Raw genomic sequence first — 17,116 nt, forward strand, 5'->3', positions numbered from 1 at the left:
GATGAGTTCTAGCCACTGAGAGGCAAAGCTCAGGCAATTCCCAGGATTGGGGGGAGGGGAGATTCAGGTGGAGGCTGTCTCCTAATTGGTGAGCAATCACTAGGTTGTTTGACTACATCTTCTCCAGGGTTCGAGGTTTTCATTTTCTTCCTTTGACAAGCCTGGTTCCTTCAATGTTTTCTTTAAGCTGAGCCTCCTACGGGCGATTTCCCTTGACTATCTCATACCAGTAAGAGTTGACATGTCTGATGGCCATCCCAGTAGCTGTGTGGTGAGGAAGGAGGACCGGGGTGTCTGGAATGGTGGAAGCTCTCTTAGATTCTCCCAACATTTACTCGGCTTGAGAAAATGCTTACGGTATATCATCCCTGTCTCTCCATCATACTCGGACCTCACAGAACTCTGAGCCCTGAGTTCTACTGCAAACCTCTCCCACACATGTGCTCCAGGAGCTGCTCTTTTGCGTTTGGGTTGTGTCTACTCCTGTGGACCCCTGCCTGTCCTGCTCATAGGGCCAACTAGAAGTGCCGAAAACCTGATGCTGGCAGAGCAGAACCTGTTAGGTGCAGAAAGAGATTGATAGAGAGGGGATTTATTAGGGAAGCTGACTCCTGGAAGACAGTGGTGTGGTTCAATGCAAGGGCTCAGGCGTGAGAAAACAGGGGAACTTAGAGTGCAGCTGCCAGTCTACGGTCAAGGGCTTGAGGACCTGCGAGGTGCATTTCTCAGAGGCCTGTGGCGGAGAGTCTGGAGATTTGATGTTCAAGAAAGGGAAAGTAAGACAGAGCCACAGAAAGGGATGCTGCTGGGTGAATGTAACATTGAACATTAGCACTTGGCCCAAGTTCTCTATGCATATTGACTGACCCTCACAGCAACCTTTCAGGCTGGCGTAGGCCACTTTGGGGCCCAGGCCACCACTTTTTGCTACCAGTAGGTGATGCAACTGGACTGTGACCTGGGCAGTCTGGTCCTGCCAAGTCTCCCCACCCCCATCTCTCTCTTACAGAGGGCCAAATGTTCTCCGGAAACTTGAGCCAATTTAGAAGTTCAGTGCTCAAGAGAGTCCCCCATGTTTCCTCTTGTTACCATAGCTACCATTCATTTATGCAGTGTTTTAATGTTGTGATCCATGGAAACTCATTTTCTCCCTTAAGGTTAGGTTCTTTTTTTTTTTTTTTTTTTTTTAATTTGAAAGAATAAAAACAGGTTGTGAGTTTTCATCCTAATGTAATGATATTTGGAAGCCTCTTGAGCAAAGCTAGTGTAGTTAACTTTCCGTTGCTCTTTCCTCTTCGTTATGGCAAATGTCAAGCATTTATAAGAATCATAGAGATCATGGGATATTGACCCCGACGCCCCCAATCCTCAGCTTTAACAGTTCTCAGCACGTGAAAGAAGACACCACCCACTGTACCGCCACCGCCTTTCCAAGTAATCCTACCAGCATATCTACAAATAGTTCTCTTTCTGAAAGTCACTGCCTTTCCAAAAATAACCAGTCAACCAGCACCACAATCCAGCAAAATTTTCTAAATATTGTAGAACATTTAATATCCCCAATTTCTCTCTCTCTCTCTCTCTCTCCCTCTCTCTCTCTCCCTCTCTCCCTCTCTCCCTTTCCAAAATGCAAGTCTTAGTCTGCAGATGTCTTTTTTATCTCTCTTTTCTGGAACTGGTATGACACTAGTCCCCATCCATCTAATTTTTATTGTCACAAAAACATACAATATAAAATGACAACTTTAACAATTTTTAAAAGTACAGGTGTATCCCTTACTTTTCAATAGTGAGGTGACTGAAATACCTGACAGAAACCATTTATAAGAGGAAAGACTTGGCTCCCGGTTTCAGAGGGGTTTCAGTCTCCATCACTTGGGAAGTTGTGGTGGAGTGGTTGGTTTGAGGCTGGAGTCTGTAGTAGAGATTCTTCATATGGTGACTGGACAGGAAATAGAGAGCAGAGGCTGGAAGGAGGGATAGGTAAAACCTTGGAAAACTGGCCCTTAGTGACCTACTTCGACTAGCCAGGCCACCCCTCCTGAAGGCTCCACAGCCTTCAAAATTGGCGATCAGGCACTTAAAACATGAGGCAATAGGGGGCTTCACAGATTGAAGAGATAGGAATGGTTCTCAGACACTAAATCATCCAGACTGTTCTGTAGCTGTTACCACCACCACCATTCACACCAAAGAAGTCTTTCATCCTCCTAAACTGAGAGTGTGCATTCACGAATGGTAAAAACACCGCCCCATTCCCTACTCTCTTCAACCCTTGGCAGCCATTTAGTTTCTGTCTCCATGGATGTAATTACTCTAGGGAACATCAGGTATTTGGCTTTTGGAACTAGCATTTTCTACGTGGCATAGTGTCTTCAATATCTGACCACATTAGGCCTATAAAAGAATTCCTCCCCCCCCTTAGGCTGAATAATACTCCATTTTATGGGAGCTGTTGAGACGGCTCAGTAGTTAAGAGCACTTGCTCAGAAGCAAGGGAGAACACTTTCAGAGAATCCCAGTTCAATTCTCAGGGCATCTGACACACTCTTCTGGCCTCCCCAGGTACCAGGCATGCAAGTAGCATGCAAGTGGCATACAATCATACATGGAGGCAAAACACTCATATACGTAACATCAAATGAAAAGATTGAAAAAAAGATTCCATGTTGTGCATACATTGCACTCTTTTCACTGGTGACAGAACACAAAGAAGTGACGTTTGTCATGCTGGAAATGCTAATTCTTCATCTTATCGCTGCCTATAGGATACATGTATCTTCGTAGGCTACAGTTCATAAGTATGCACTATCACTCATCATATGTTAATGAAAAGTACCACAAGGGCTCGAGAGATGGCTCAGTGGTTAGAGCACTGACTGCTCTTCCAGAGGTCCTGAGTTCAATTTCCACCAACCACATGGTGGCTCACAACCATCTGTAATGAGATCTGATGCCATCTTCTGGTGTGTCTGAAGACAGTTACAGTGGACTTATATATAAGAAATAAATACATCCTTTTAAAAAGTTTGAAAAGTACCACAAAGCTAAAATGAAAACTACCAGCCTATTTATTAATTCCTCTAGTGTTCTGTATCACAAGCAGGCAGATGCTGCGGGTTTGTGCTCACAGTCACATTCTCAACAACGGGCAAGTGCAGTTCAAATAACCTGTTTTCAAAACACCTGTTTAATCAGCCAGGCGGGAGTGGTGAACACCTTTATTCCCAGCACTTGGGAGGCAGAGGCAGAGAGATCTCTGAGTTCCAGGCCAGCCAAAGTCTACAGAGCGAGTTCCAGGACAGCCAGGGCTACATAGAGAAACCCTGTCTCAAAAAACTCAAACCAACCAACTAACCAACCTCCCCCTCAAAAAAAAAAAAAAAAGAAGAAGAAGAAGAAGAAGAAGAAGAAGAAGAAGAAGAAGAAGAAGAAGAAGAAGAAGAAGAAGAAGAAGAAGAAGAAGAAACCCTAAAACCAACAAACCAAACCCAATCATTTGTTTTGTTTTAAACAAAGCACACACCAAACTTTTGGTACTAACCATTTCTCACTGGGGGTTCTTTTGGATAGTACTAGGCATATTTACATGGCTGGGAAACAGAGTGTTAGAACTGTTTTATCCCTCCCTCCCCACAAATAAAACTTTATTTCAGACTTCGGAGTCATTCCCCGTCTGCTGTATCTTTCTGGCAGATTGTAAAGGCCAGGATGAAATAGCTTAGCAACCAGAGACCTCACTTGACTCAAGCTATGTACACTTTACCTCTTTCTCAGAAACCCACAGAGCAGCCTGTCACTCTTACTGCAGTGTGCGTTGTAAGGCCCAGTTCTGCCTCTAGTAGGTGGGGGCAGAACATAGCTCCCTGGAAGCCTCTAGTAAGTTCCCCTTTGTGGTCAAACATGCCTTGGAACATAGAAGTTAGGAGCTTAGGACAATCTAGCCTGGACCTAGGCAAACTGTGTCCTTGCAATAAACTCTTAGGGAAAAACCTCTATCATCTTAGGACTATTTATGGTTGAGCCAGCATGTGGTTAAAACCTGATGCGTCGGGCTGGAGAGATGGCTCAGTGGTTAAGAGAACTGATTGCTCTTCTAGAGGGAGAGTTCAAATCCCAGCAACCACATGGTGGCTCACAACCATTTGTAATGAGATCCGATGCCCTCTTCTGGTGTGTCTGAAGACAGCTACTGTGTACTTATATATAATAAATAAATAATTTAAAAAATCTGATGTACCATGGGAAAAGATGAGTGAAAGGAATAAAGGTTTACATAACCCAAGTCTTTCAACTAAATCGGGTAGCCATCCATCCCTTACCCCTTAGGAACTCCCTCTCCTTTGGAGCCACAAAAGAAAGCCTCACATGGTAACTGGGTGCTCTTGAACCGTCTGTAATGGAATCCGATGCCCTCTTCTGGTGTGTCTGAAGAGAACGACAGTGTACTCACATACATAAAATAAATAAAATAAATCTTTTAAAAAATTAGTTCTCTAGTGTCTAATGACATATAGCAGAAACAAAATCATTTAAAAAAAAATCTCTTTCAGAAATTATGGGATTAGGGTCCATATGGCTCTTGGACAGAACTGGGTCTCAGAAGGGGAAGGCGGCCCTGTTCCCAGCAGCTCTGTCCCCAGCAGCCTTGTTTTTGGGGGACAGAGAAGAGGAACCAAGGATAAAGGTGCATCACAGATTGGCTTCAGTGTAATTGTTGGTTTAATGATTGCAAGCAAGAAGCCAGAAGATGGTAGTCAGGACTCCGAAGGAGAAGGTTTAAATATGTTCAGGGAGGCCAATGGGGGTGGCAAGCCATATTGCACAGGGTCACATACCGTCAGTGGGCCTTATAATCTAGGACCAATAGGGTGGATCTGGGCTAGTGTGGCTCTCACAGGTCCTGCTGGTTACATCCTTAGGGGGTTGAATTTTGTGTCATGCTCCCCCTACCCTGGGACACTGGCTTTCATTTACGTGAAACTACTGATGATCACAAAGACCAATTTTACCCAGTGTGCACGGGAAAATGTGAAGGGTAATCTTCTGGTCTTGTGAATGAATGTTCCTGAAAAGAAGCTGTGTCTGGCTGTGAATGAAAAGCTCCTTGGAAGGAGTCTGTGTCTGCAGAGATTGATGGACCGATTGGAGCTTCAGTACTGTGGAGAGATTGGAATTTTGTAGGTTCAGAGACTAATTACCTTATCGTGGGCTTGTTTTGGCCTTCCGGAACAGCCATTCCTTGCCCTACTCTGTATCACAACTAACATCTCTTAATAATAAATAAAACCTCTTAACTTAGCAGAACACTAGCTTCTGCCAATCCAAGAGCTAACAATGTCATCAGATAGCATCTTAGGCCTATAGAATACCCCCTTCCCCATCTCATTGTACCTGCCTCTCTAGTGTACCCACCAATGTATTTTAAATTTGCCTTGACTTTCTGTGTTCTGTGTCTTAGTCGGGGTTTGCAGTCTTGCACAAAAACATCATGACCAAAAAGCAAGTTGGGGAGGAAAATGTTTATTCAGCTTACACTTCCATATTGCTGTTCATCACCAAAGGAAGTCAGGACAGGAATTCACATAGTGCAGGAACTTGGAGGCCAGAATTGATGCAGAGGCCATGGAGGGATGCTGCTTACTGGCTTGCTTCCCCTGGCTTGTTTAGACCGCTTTCTTATAGAACCCAGGACCACCAGCCCAGGGGTAGCACCACCCACAATGGGCTCTCCCACCTTTGATCACTAATTGAGAAGATGCCTTACAGATGGATCTCATGGAGGCATTTCCCCAACTGAGACTCCTTTCTCTGTGATAACTCCAGCTTGTGTCAAGTTGACAGACAACCAGCCAGTACATTCTGTAAAACTATAAAAATCTTGTAAAATTGCTTCCACATTGGAATTTGCAATTTGGGTAACCTCAATCTTCATTCCTGGGCCATGGTCCTGTAAAAGGCTCCAGAATAAACCATCTCTTATTCCCTTTATGAGAAGAGCTATGGTTTTTATGTAGACACCACATTTACACCTTAAAACTAAGGAATGCAAATCTAGACTTGGATGTCTATTGACTGAACCTTTTGGGCTGTGACTGTTGCATTCCCCAAATTGACCTCTTCCACTGTTGAGGCACCCTTGCCTTCCTCACACAACCACCTGCATGCTGTAAAAATGAGAAGTACTATGTGTCTTTTGATCAGGGAATGTCCTAGCACTCTCCACCAGGCCCTATGTCAAGTGCATCCCTTTCCTTACCATGTCTGGAGGAAAAAGATGGCATTGGTTGCGAGGTACCATTTGCATAGCTCACTGAGTCTCAAATGCTTTCAGAGAAAGTAGAGGTGAGACCACAGTACATTCATGGAGCCTGTGAGGGACTGGGAGTCTGTTCTAGGATGCGCAGAGGGAACAGTGCCCTCTGCCACTGGATGTTGCAAAACCGGTGAATTCTGTAAACAGCACACAGGGATGGATGCTTGGGCTCATGAGTGATGGCAGGCAGATCCCTGAGATTACTATGTAAAAAAGTGGAGAGTCACTTACCCCAAATGGGCATCCTACAGCATTTTAGGTGTCCATATCTTGTGCTTTCAACCTGATAAATCTGCCCCCTTTAAGTTTCTTAAGCCTATCATGAAGCTGGATAGGGGTGGGCTGGGGGTGGGTCTATGATGCCATTTGTATTTTTCTTGTCCATCAGAAAATGAAGACCTCTTTTGACATTTTCACCATCCTCTAGTACACTAAGATGCATTTTCCTGAGGTATCAATTTTGATTATATGGATACAATTTAGACATTTTAATTTGCAAGTGCCTGTAATCTTAAAAAAATATCACATTTAAGATATGTTTTCAGGGTGGAACACAACCTGCAGGAGTTTATAGTTAGAGCTGTTCATTCAGTCTGGGCTTGCAAGACCTCCTGAGAGCACAGCTGATGTTCTCTGTGATTTAAAACATGCTTACAATTATTGTCATAAGCTACAATTCATTCAACATAACCTTGTCCCTTTAAAGGGTAGAATTCATTTATCTGTACAATATTATGCCATTCTTTTCAGTACTCCCCTGTTGAAAGGTTTTTTGTTTTTGTTTTTTGTTTGTTTGTTTAATTAAAAACTCCAGGAAGTGCTGCCTGACTCTGCCACACTGCTTCAGGAGCAAGATTTACTGTTTATGGAGGCAGGTAAACACTTTTATTTGAAGGGTTACTTATGTAGCTCTGAATGGCAGTAGCCATGACATGTGGCTCTGGGTCTTTCATTCCCTTTGGAAGCTACTCTTGAGAATTTGAAACTTCATTGTGCTGTGCGGATTATTACTAGAAGAAGCAAGGACAGAGCCATCTAGCCGCAGGAACCTCAGAACCACTGAGGACTGAGAGTAGAAGGGGCTGGCTTTACTTTAATCAGGTCTCTGTGTCCTGTCAGTCCCTCGTTCAGGTACACATTTGTTGTGGCTTTAATGAATAAAGCCATCGTTCCTGAAGGACCAACAAAAACTGGATCCGAGTTTGTGTTTTCCTTCAGGGATCTGGAGTGGGTGGGATTCTAGGCAGCACAGCCTTCTGCCCAGTGCGGCGATCAGGGCCAGTCCAGGGACATACCCAGCCTAGGCTGTTTCTTGCTTTTCATACGAATTCACAAGCAGGCTTAAACAAAGGGTTGTCCTCTCTTCCTCCCTGGCCAGCAGCACCGCCAAATGAAGATCTCGAAGGAGGAAAGCAGGCCTTTGAATTTTTATCTACTGTGAGATTTTCTTTTATTAAAGACTCTTCTGGGGGGCTGGAGAGATGGCTCAGTGGTTAAGAGCACTGACTGCTCTTCCAGAGGTCCTGAGTTCAATTCCCAGCAACCACATGGCTCACAACCATCTGTAATAGTGGGATCTGATGCCCTCTTCTGGTGTGTCTGAAGACAGCTACGGTGTATTCATAAACATAAAGCAAAAGACTCTTCCCGAGAATTTGAGGATGGCTTTCTCAAAGCTGTGTGGCAAAAAAAATCTTTTTGGCTTATATTCTAGATCTTCTAATTCATACTCGTGACAGGTTCCAAGAATTCCGTGTGTAAGTGAATGGTGTCCATTTCTTTGAGAAATGATAGTTTGTATTATCTGAATAACAGTGACCATTCGGCAAAGCCAATTTCTTCAGTCCCTTGGAGTTATAAGACTCTGGTAACTGGATTCCTTAGGCTCATATTCCTATGACTTTCTAAGAAGCCTCTAGGTCCTCAATTTCTCGAGATTTTTTTTCCTGCACTTTCTTGTGAATCAACAATATGCTGAATTAACATCATGGCGAACAGAAACAGCAGAGACCTTGAATTAGATAGACATGATTCAAGCCACACTTCCATTAGACAGTAGATGAGAAACCGGGCAAGTCAGCTCCTGCGCCTCAGTCTTCTCTGCTGTAATTGTGATAATGAGGCTTTGAGAGCCTATTGTGGGGGCAGAATGGGCCGCACACTTCCAAGTCCCAGCACGGTATCCGTACATTGTGTAGCACATCAGAATTTCAATAAATGATACTTCCCTTTTTCTTCCATATTCATTTTTGTACCTGCTGTAGCACCTGCCGTGAAGGAGACACTCAAGAAATATTGGTGGAAATATTCAAATGATTCTCCGTGGCCTTGTTCCATAAGGACGTCGTGAGGTTGGACCCTCTCCAGGAGCTTTCGGGGAGAACAAAAGAGCCTTGAAACTCGTCAAAGCTTCTCGAGGTTACAATCTTTAGGATGAAGCAGAGACAAGAAGGATGCTAAAAATAACAACAGCACTGAACTCCTGAAGTCAGATCCACCAGGCGGAGAGTTGTTCTCCGAGAAGGGGTAGCCCTTGAGGGCTGTCAAGGATTTTGAAGCACAGGGACAATAATGTCACATGAACAAGCTCCTGGGCTCGGTGGATTGTTTGACAATGGCTGCACTGGTTAGAGAAGAGAGGGTACACTTTTGTAAGTGTATCCTTGCTCGAGAAGAGAGAAGAAAAGAAAAGAGTCTTAAATGTGCCCCAGGTGGTAGGGAGAGAGCATCCTTGTTGTGATGGAGGGGTGGTGGCGGAGGTCCAGCTGCAGATGGATTTGGGAGTTCAGTTTGCGTGACACAATGTGCTTCTGGTCCCCAGCCAAGACCCCGAAAGACACTGATAAACTGGTCAGGACAGTTTTTCATGCATCAATAGTTGGAGTCTATCTGGTACAACTATTGTCCCTGGCTCCAAAAAAGGAGGCTATTGGTACCTATTTAATTAATGGCCAGTGTTTTGGAGTCTTTTTGTGTCCCCAGGCCAGCTTTAGTTGGTTTCTGACAAGGCCGGGAATTACCCTGAGCGCTTTGAGAAAGCCGTGAGAATTTTAGTGAAGCAACCATTGATATTTTTAGTTCTTTTCTCAATTCACCTGTCCTAAACCTCAGATATCTGCCTGTATGCCATAGAGAAAAATTATAACAGTAACTATTTTATTACATCTAGAATGGGCCCTCCCCATCCTTGATGCAAGGATTCTAGATCTTCTAGATCCTTTAAAAAAAAAAAACTTTAAACATTATTTTATTTTATTCTTTTCATTTTTCTTCTCTGAGATGAGGCTTTCTCAGATGTTTATTCCTTATGCTCTGTAGTCTACCCAATCCACCCACTGCATTTATGAAATTGCATTATGGGCCTCTCTAAGATGCTGGCCAACCAAAGGTGGTCAGATCCCACAGCCTGAACAAAACCCATCAAGCCATACCTACCCCTTCACAGCTTTTTCGCAGGGACAGACTTTTGAGAAGTCATACTGCCTATGACTTCACAGCCTCGAATTGATGGTCCTACCTCAGACCTGGCTCCTCCATGCTCCTTGTCACACAGACTGAACCATGTGGTGTGGAACTTCCTGCCAGGTCCTGAAAGGTTACATATCTTCTTCTTTGTTCAGGGCATTTCTCAGGAGCCCTTCCTTTGGGATCCCCCATCATTCTGTCTATGGTATCATTCTCTCCTTCACGTTAAGGTCCTCCCTGGACTTTAAAGGGAAACATCCCTTTTACTTGAAGGCCTCATTCCTGTTGTCTTGATATGATACCCTGTCCCTTCTTAATGCATTCCCACCCTGAGGCCCAGTCGTTGCCCTTGACAACCACAGCTTCTCGGGGAGGCTCAGTGCTCTCAGGCAGTCTCTCAGACTGCCCCCTATGTACAAATGCACACAGCTGGTCCTCTGCGTTCATGGGTTTCAAGTGTGCTTATCAAAAATTTCAAGCAAACTTTACCTATGCACTGCCCATGAACAGATGTTCAAATAGTGGTCTTGGGAGCACGTGTAGAGTTTATGTTTCATCTGTGCAGGCGTCTGAGTCCAATAGAAACTTAGTCAGCTGTACTAGGAGCTAAGTAGTTCCAGCCCAGTTTTACCACTGATTTCCAGATTGGCTGGAATGGTTTATATTCTCACTGGCAAGTGTGAGGCTCCTCTTTTGCCCACATCCTCACCCCCGTTTGTCACTGTGCAATGCTGTTCTCACTCTGAGGGTTTTTTTTTAAACATATTTATTTGTGTGTGTTTGTGTATGACTATACGCATGTGAGCGTAGATGTCCGGGAGGTCAGAGGCCTCAGATCTCCTGGACTGGAGGTGCAGGTCCGAGTACTGGGCTCATGTCCTGAACTCAGTCTCCATGACAGCAGTCTATGTTCTTATGACAACTTTTTAAAAAAAGATTCCCTCATTCTCCTCTTCCTTCTACTTTTAGATGTCTATACATTTTTGTTTTGTTTTGTTTGTTTGCTTTTGAGACAAGATTTCTCTGTGTAGATCAGGCTGGCCTCAAACTCGGACATCCACATGCCTTTGCCTCCTTGGGAAGAGTGTTACGATTAATGGTGAGTGTCACCACACCTAGCTAATCTATACTTTTTACCATGCCATAGAGAACCCTCTCTCCTACATCTCTCTCTCCCCTGCCTTTCTCTCTACCCCCACCTGCCTCTCTCTGTCCCTCTCCCCTGTCTCTCTTGTTTTGCACAATGAAAAACAATCCTGCGTTGAACTTCACTGCCACAGCCCTTTGTGGAATGAGGGCGGTTTCCTTTGTACCAATTCCTAAGAAATCCTCAAGGGCGTGGGGTCAAAGGGAAGGGGCAGGTGCCATTTTTTGCTGTGTGGGACCAAGGTGGCTGTCAAAGTCATTTATCGTCAGTGAACTCCAGGTAACTCTCTGTGGGGTTCTTTCTACCATTGGCTTTGCCTCTCTGTGGATGAATGAATGGGGCTGGTGGGTCTGAACTAGTGTGGACTGGTGGTGGGAAAGGCTGGGTAGTCCTATAGTCCTTACAGAACACATGGCCACAGCTAATCACAGACTGCCTCCAATTGTTCTGACACACCTCTGCCTTTTGACATGTTTGTCTACAGTCGGACATTTTTGCTTTTTTTTTTTTTTTTTTTCTTCCCACTCTCTGTTAATGATAACTTAGCTCCCAAGACTTGGGCAAACATTCCTAGTATCACAGAGATTTTCAGTCTGGCTCAGCAGCCTGTGCCCCATTACAACATTTTAGTCACCCTTTGGCCAAGCTCTGTCCTTTTCACAGGGCATTACCATGGCAACCTCCCTTCTTTGGCAGTAAATACAGGTGGCAAGTCCTACATGCTTAATATGTTTGGTATTTTACTTTCAAAATATTCTTTAGGGGAAGTTCAAACTGGCCCGCTGAACAAAATAAATAAGATTTTGTCATCAACAAGGGCTAATGGCGGCAGCTTTGATAACAGGCAAGGCCAGGACTGGTCAAAAACTCAAAACCAGAGTGAGCTAGTCACTTGTAGCTGCACTTGAGACAGGGAAGGAATGAAAAAGCACTCAGGCAAAAGGGACAGTGACTCAGAACAACCCCACCCCCTGCCAAGATGTGATTAGAGAAAGCTCAAAGTCAAGGGGATTTGCAGGGATGAAGTGTGTCCATTCGAAAGCCAGCCTCAGGATGTCTGAGCTTTCAGCTGCCTCCTATGGAAGACACAGGTGTTTCCTCCACACACGGTGCATTTTTGCGGTATGGAGTAGTCCTGGGGCTTTCCCTGCCCCCATGAGCGGCATCAAACCATAGTTGTCTTGAGACTGGCAGCCCTTAGATGTGCACACACACCACAGAACATGATTTTGAGTGATCAAAGTGATGTTTCACTGTCATTTGTACTTTTACATTTCCTGTCTGACCAAGGTGTTGGGGCCCGTTTTCCTCTGATACTTTTTTCTGCTGCTCTCCTCTACTGAATAGCCAGTCTCCCCAGCTTCCAAACAGCCACAAATGGACACTCACATGATCCTTCTGAAACTTTGAGGACCCCTAGATCTTCCTTAGAGATACTGTTTCTTCTGCACAGCTCACAAGGCACCCCCTGTCTGTAGATTTAGTTTAGTGGATTCCAGTTGTTACATGTTTGGGTTCTCACCTCTTCCGGGGCTCCCACACAGTTGGATTGGTTTGGCCTCCACCAGCTGCTAACAGTAGGTTTCCTTCCTGGAAATATCCCCAATTTTTTCTATTTGTCTGGCTCTTTTGGCCAGGAAATGGGGTTGGGAATTGGCGGGAGTGAGGCAGAGGTAAAGTTTCCGAGGCCTCTCTGAGCGGTCACAAGGGTTAATTGGACCCTTTGGTTCTTGTTTTGTTTTTTCCTATTCACTTGAGCAAAAGCTTTGAGCATGTCCTGTCTCCTTTGTGGTCTTTTTCCTTAACAGGGTGGTGGGTCTCAGTGAGCGGAGGTGACTGAGTGGAGAGATAAACACTGGGTGTCTCCAAAGGAAAACAAGAATCCGAACACTCGGTGTGAGGGAAATCTCTGGGTTAATGATTACTTCATTTCTTTTTCCAAGGTGACTGAAATGTAGTTTTTGTCTCTAAAAATCTGCTTTCTGCCTTTAGTTTTTGTCTAGATATACTTAAAATATTTCTGTATTGAGACAGGCCCTTGCTGTATAGCTGAAACTGGCCTAGAACTAAGTATACCAGACTGGTTCTCCAACTCAAAACATATGCCTGCTTCTGCCTTCAGAGGGTTGGGATTGAAGGCATTCACCACACCCGGTTAGAAACTTTATTTCTATTAAATCAAGAGGACAATTGTATCTCTAACTAGAAGCAACCAAATAATATTTTGGAATATTTTTCAAGGGCAGTTTTAAATGCATTGCTTAATAATTTATATTAGAAAAAATTAGAAATATGTTAAAATTTTTTACTTGTATGTATGTGTGGCATGCCTGTGTGTATGTATATGTGTCTGCCTGTGTGTGGGTGCATGTGCTCAGGTGAGTTGGACCACAACCTGAACATCGTCACAAGACAAGACCCAATTCTTGTGTGTGTGTGTGTGTGTGTGTGTGTGTGTACATGTGTTTGTGTGTGTATGTGAGGAAGCTCAAAATTGATTTCAGATGTCTTCTCTGATTGCTTCCCATTGCATTTTCTGGCTCAGGGTCTCTTGCAGAACCTGAAGCTTGCTGATTTCAGCTTGTCGAGGTAATCAATCAGTTTCTCTGGGAGATACCCTACCTCTGTCTTGTGGTTATTACAGGTTGGTCATCACATTGCAATAGACTTTAAGGTTGACTCAGTTACACTATTTTAAACAATCTTTTGGTAATAACTTCACCAGTATTTTTTTTTTCTTTAGGAGATTTTGTTTTGTTTTGTTTTGAATTGGGTCTTGTCTTGGGATGATGTTCAGGCTGTTGTCCAACTCACAACCTTTCTTCCCATTCCTGTCTCCTGAGCGTCAGGATTATATGCAGGAACCACACACCTGGCTGAAGCATTGTCTCCAGTTCTTGACTCCTTCCCTGCTCGTTTCTCGTTTTCTTGGGACATTATGAGTAGAACACCCTGTTCCCTTTTAACTCTGGATTGTGAGGTGTTGAAACTCAGCTTGACCAAAGCTAGGAGAAATCTAGCAGTTCGAAGCCGGTTCCCAAGACATGCATGCATGCAAATGCTTAAGAATAGAAAAACCAAAGACACAATGATGCCCGAGGTAGACCCTTAATCTTGCTGTGTCCAGGTCTGAGTGCACGAGCATCTATGGGTGATTCCTGAGGGCTGCACAGAGACTTTGAGCCTCTCAGGCTGGTTACAGCCTGGAGATTATCCAAGAAGTCAACGAAGTAAGAAAATAAAAAACATAAATATCTGTAATTGATCCTGTACACACTAAATGACATACCCAAGTCTCCCCCTCCCTTCGTTTCCCTTCCCCCAGCTTCCTTCCCTTAATGCTTTGCTCCCCTTTCCCCTCCTTCCCTTCCGGTTTTCTTTTTGGTGACTAGGCACTGAACCAAGGGCTTCAGCCATGCGCAGCCCACTCTCTACCACCGCGTTCCACTCTTAGCCTTGAGGATCATCTTTAACTACTTTTGTAATTTCAACACTTAAAATTGAGGGCCAACTTTAATAATTTTGATTGTTTTATTTTAAAATCTTTGTCAGTTTTCTCTGAGCACCGAGGGAATCTCTTTGATCCTCTTTTCTGTACCATATTCGGTACCATATCCTGTTTGGTAATTAGAGAGACCCAGACATTTGACCTCTGAATTTTTTTCTTGCATTTTAGGTCCAACCTAAGGAGCAGGAAGAAAGACAACCACACTCATGCCCAGACAGGTGGCCTTAGTTAAAACTAGCACGTCAAAAGCAAAAAGAACATAAAAAAGATGGGACTGTTTGTGTGTGGGGGGTACAGGAGCGGAGGGAGGGGTTAGGAAAGGAGGGAGGAGAGTAAGAGAGGGCGTGGGGGGGGATGAGTGTGACCAGAAGATTTTACATATGTTCATGCAATTGTTGAGTAATATATTAATTATATAAATAAACGTAGAGAAATGAGGCAAACAGCTTCCTCAGGAATCAGTCTTTGTGGCACACAAGTCTGAGTTTTGGCTGGGCATCCGGACTAAGCTAATGTCCCAGGTAAGGAGGTGGCTTTGGAATGGGAGAATGATTCATAATCCAATGGATTTTGTCAGGATTTCTTCTGTCTACAAGGGATTTCTGCCTGCCATATGATTAGTGCTCCCGACACCATTAGACGGTCTTCCCGGGGTGGGGGTGGGGGGCACATAAAACAACAGAGAAGAAAAGGGAATTGAGGTGTGGGGCAGAGCAAGGTAGACTCTGCTCATGTCCCTCAGCTATGCCTGAGCTAACCTTGGCGTCAGCTAGCCTGGGTATATAAGCTAAGATCCTGTTTGTCTTAAAGTTTGTGTAAGTGTGCGCCTGTCCTTCATGAGGGCCCCGGATGTGCTGTTATTCCAGCCTCCTCATTACCCACAGAGGGAATGGAGAATCAGGAAGCTGAGATGCCTTGCTCAGACTTTCAGCTGGGATGTGGCGCAACCTGAGGTGGAGACTGGCTGTCGTGTGACTTGGCAACTCATTCCGTTTCTATCGCTGGGTTCAGATTCAGTGGCTACACCTCATCACGCTTTCATCCCGGTGATAGGCCGGGCTCTCTTGTCTCACAGGGCTATGGACAAGCCAGAGATACGCACTTTAGGCTCCATGGTCAGACAGGCTAAGCTGTCTTAGACTCCCTGCTCTTCACCTCTGCTTGTTCCGAGGTTCTTTAGGGCTTCCGAGTGCTCAGAAACCATTAACCAGGCTGGGCCCAGACCCAAGTGGCCTTGAGGCACCTAGGCTTCTGATCAGGCAGACAGATTCTGCACACAGTTATAATTCTGGGACGACGCATTCATCTTTGACATAGTGAAACTTTGCACATCCCTCAAAGTGAAGAGGAGGGAAAAAGGGACAATTATTCAAATGGAAGTTAACAGTGTTTTAATATTTAAGTTACAAAAACATGGAGGTTAATACTTCATGCATACAATAAGACAGCAATGGTGGCAAATGGCAAAGCATGGTGTATAGGGAAGCTTTGGAACAGCCAGGTGCTACAGAGACCCACTCACTGACAACAGCTGGTTCTTACTGCCTCCAATCTGTCCAGGGACTTTCTGGTGGGTGGGCATGTGGGGGTGGGGGTGTATTGTGTCCATGACCTCAAAGCGATGACCTTCTACTCAGATCCCAAGAACCTTAACAATCTTCATGCCTAGATTGCTCATTTATGCTTTCTTCCCCTTCCCCCACCACCCCACGTCCCCTTACATTGTTTGATCTGTTCATCCTTTCTGCCATTTCAGAAAATGAATGTCCCACTGATGTCCCAGTTGGAAGAACTGTGTTACCCCAGCTCTTGGTTAACACAGCTCCTTAGAAGGTCTGCACAGACTGGAGCCACCCCTGAGTGTTCACCCCTCCCCCAGGCCACTTATATCTGCACTACTAATATAAGGACTGCCCTTTTCTCCATAGCAACCCGGTGGCCAGGCTCTTCCAGCACCACCGCTGTCCCAGGCTCAGCTGGTTTTAGAGAGCACCCTATCTCCATTTCCCGGGAGCACCCAGACTGCACGCTGAGACGGAGTTCATGTTTTCTCTTTAAAAGGGCAGTCTTACAAGCACAGAGCAGGGTGTGTTCTGCAGACTAATGCCTGGCACAGCCGTCAGAACCACAAAACTGACCACAGGGCCCTGTCCACTGGCAGTGGCTGTAGCTATGCCGGACACACAGGCTCACTACTTTTTTCTTTTTTCTTTTCTTTTCTTTCTTTCTTTCTTTCTTTTTTTTTTAAAGAGCCAGTTTTAAGCTACTTTCTAGGATTTGATTTGATTTTTTTCTTTTAAACAAAGGCTGCATTTACGAGTACTAAGGTTGTGGAGACCTCAAAGAAAGCAATTAGGATCAGTGAGCTTTTGTTGAAGTTTGGATTTATGTAGGATCTTACGCTAAAGACAATGTCGAGGGGATAATTTTTTCTATTTTTTTAATATGTAAGGCTGCAACTAATTCACTGGGATATCATACCACTTAGATAATATATTATGTAGTATAATTATACATAGGACTCAGGTTACCAAAAAAAAAAAAAAATCTAATTCTTAGTCTTCTAGGGAGGATTTCTGACTTTTGAGAGAATGAGGACTTTCAGTGGAAATCTCTGGAATGGTCTTGCTGGAATCAGCGGATGCCAAGAGAAGCAGACAGACTTGGGTGCCTCCTTTGA

The sequence above is a fragment of the Micromys minutus genome (genome assembly GCF_963924665.1).
Source record: "Micromys minutus genome assembly, chromosome: 21".
NCBI lineage: Eukaryota > Metazoa > Chordata > Mammalia > Rodentia > Muridae > Micromys > Micromys minutus.